The sequence below is a fragment of the Ursus maritimus genome, unplaced genomic scaffold (genome assembly GCF_017311325.1).
Source record: "Ursus maritimus isolate PB19 unplaced genomic scaffold, ASM1731132v1 scaffold_11, whole genome shotgun sequence".
Taxonomy (NCBI): Eukaryota; Metazoa; Chordata; class Mammalia; order Carnivora; family Ursidae; genus Ursus; species Ursus maritimus.
Window position 1 is genome coordinate 67,094,428 of NW_024423453.1, and position 3,054 is coordinate 67,097,481.

At 41.9% G+C, this 3,054-nt stretch overlaps 1 pseudogene; it reads left to right on the forward strand.

Moving 5' to 3' along the window:
- The first annotated feature begins 1,531 nt into the window (after positions 1-1,531).
- On the forward strand, positions 1,532-2,201 carry LOC121101839 (annotated as a pseudogene).
- The last annotated feature ends 853 nt before the right edge of the window (positions 2,202-3,054 follow it).

Sequence of the window (3,054 nt, forward strand, 5' to 3'; positions counted from 1 at the left end):
CACAAATACAGTCAGCCGTGCCTGTCCTTCTGTTACTGTTATCAAGTGTCTCATTTCCACACATATTATAAGCCCCACAATACTATGAGTTTTGCTTTAAACAGTCAGTTGCCTTTTAAAGAAATTAAGAGAAGGGGAAGAAGATACCATTTTACAGTCAGTCCCTCATTTACCATTTTCAGTATTCTTGTAAATTCATGCTCTGGGATCAGCTCCCTGGAACATGAAGAACTTTATTTGGCGTTTATTGCAGAGCGTGTCTACTTTAAAACATTATTTTAGTTTTCAATTCTCTGAAACTATTGGGCAGTGGAGCCTTTATAGTTGTTTATTTTAGGAAGGCCCCCATTTCTCCCCCGGTCTCAAGGGCAGATCCTCGGCTTATCCGTCCCTCAGGACTATTGTCATCTGGGGACCCCCCCCCATTCTTTCACCCCCACTGCCCTGTAACTTATGTGGTGAAGGAACCGTATTACTTGTCTGATTTCTTGTTTTGAATTCTGGATTCTGCTCTTTTTACCTCCGTTGTGTCGTGTACGGGGGTTCTGAGTCCCTGTACGTTGGTGGGTGAGTGTAGAGGCTTGATGAGGTTCAGTTTTGGTATTTTGGGCACGTCTACTTCACAGTGGTGTGTGTGGGTCTATCGGGGGTCACACAACAACAGTTCTCTTCTGCTGCGTGTTGAATATCTGTATTTGCTGGCTCGCTAGGGGTGCATCCTTACTTTTTCAGTTGAGAAAGTTGAGATCCTAGTATGCGTATGAATTTGGTAGCCTGGTTTTTATACCTGAGTATATACTATATAGAATGTGATTTTCACTAGGTGTTTTGGGGTCTAAATTAGAGGCTCTTCCTCTCTGAACAAGACCGTTTAAAAAGTCATTTTGATTTTAATAAAACAGAAGCTGCTGGACATGAGGAGACTTGACTTTTATTTCTATTATTTTCCATGCCAGGCATGACCTGTACTCTGGCTCTTTGTCCATGAGTGGTAGGCTACCCTCATTCAAATTATGTCTGAGCCCCAGAACTGGTATGGAACACTTGTTTTGTGACTGAGGCAGAGTGAAAGACTTTTTTTTTTTTTTAAGATTTATTTATTTATTTATTTATTTATTTATTTATTTATCAGAGAAGAGAGAGAGCACAAGCAGGTGGAATGGCAGGCAGAGGCAGAGGGAGAAGCAGGCTCCCTGCTGAGCAAGGAACCCGATGTGGGATGACGTAAGCCGAAGGCAGACACTTAACTGACAACCACCCGGGCATCCCGAGTGAAAGGTTTTACCCCAAACCTTCAGCTCAAACCTCTGCAAGTATGACAGTATCTATTCTGAGATGAGGAAACATCTGGAAATATCTTATTTCACTTACAGCAAAAGTTAAGAACTTATCAATTAATCTAAGTATGATTTTTTCATCTTATTTGAAACACTGATAGCAAAACATTTTCTAATCTCATATATATGTAACTATATGTATATATCCTGTAATATTTGATTATATATCTGTCTCTCTATCTACCAACTATCTGTCTGTCTTTTCACTAAGCCATCTTTCTATCCTGAAAGGGCCCTGGGTCTTGTCTTGTCTGGTTTAAGAACAAGGAATTATAATTTAGATTGTTGATTGGCCCACCTCCTTACCTTCCCCTCCAAGGTTCTGAGTCTCAAAGTCTCAGTCCTAAAACCCTAGAGAGCTTTTCCAACCAGGGCCTGGGAGAATGGCCCCTGCCAAGAAGGGTGGTGAGGGGAAGGAGTGGGGCCATTCTGCCATCAGTGAGGTAGTGACGAGAGAACGCACCATAAACATTCACAAGCTCATTCAAAGAGATCCAGAAATTTGCCATGAAGGAGATGGGAACCCCAGATGTGCGCCTTGACACCAGGCTCGACAGAGCTGTCTGGGCCAAAGGAATAAAGGACATTCCCTACCACATCCCTAGGCGGTTGTCCAGAAAACGTTACGAGGATGAAGATTCACCAAGCCAGCTCTAGACACTGGTTTCCTCTGTGCCTTCCACCATCTTCAAAAATCCACGGACAGTTAATGTGGGTGAGAACTATCTGCTGATTGTTAAATAAAGGTAAAAACCGCAAAAAAAAAAAAAAAAAAAGCTCCACAAAAAAGAACCCCCTCTCCCCCCACAAATCAAAACAAACCCCAGAGGGGTGAATCTGGCTTTCTTACTCTTTCCCACTTCACATCAGTAGCAATAAATACATTTCCCCCATCACTGATTACAAGGTGAGTAGATTTCTTGAAAACCAATATTCCTTTGAATGAAGAGGGAGAAACAAATAGAGATTCAGAGAACAAAAGACAATATTCACAGTCTTGTTAATGTCAGTTTTGTTTGATTCTCAAGAGAAGGACAAATGCTTATGTTTTGGAATTAAGGTTGGGGAAGGTCAAGGCCACAGAAGTAATTTTACTGGGGAATCTCCCTAATCTCAGGTTATTAAAAACCTTTCTTAGACATCATTTGAAATGACTGTGTAATAACCTCTATAGATTCACTGGAGTTTACTTAATGTTCCATTAATTGTGAGCTTTTAGGTTGCTGGCAGAATTTTTCATATATATATATTCACATATACACCTCTGCGATGGACACCTTCCAGCAGGGAGTCGGGGCAATGCAGTTTTCAGCTCTAGTCTCGGGGTGTGAGAAGGCGCTCGGGAGGTGGCAGCTGCGCCTGGACATCCCCTCTGCCTGATAGTTTATTCTAGTCATAATATGCTTTGATCTTTTCATTAGTATCACTCAGCCTTTGCCATATTTGTTGTAAATTTATTTCCTAGTTTGCTACTTGCCTTTTAGGGTTTTTGAAAAGTCAAGTGTTAAATTTTATAAAAGATTTTTTACTTATTTATATTGAGAGAGAGAGAGAGAACCTGTAAGTGGGGGAGGGGCAGAGGGAGAGAGAATCTCAAGCACACTCCACACTGATCGCAGAACCCGATGTGGGGCTCGATCTCATGACCCTGAGATCATGACCTGAGCCAAAACCAAGAGTCGGACACTTAACCGACTGAGCCACCCAGGCGTCCCTT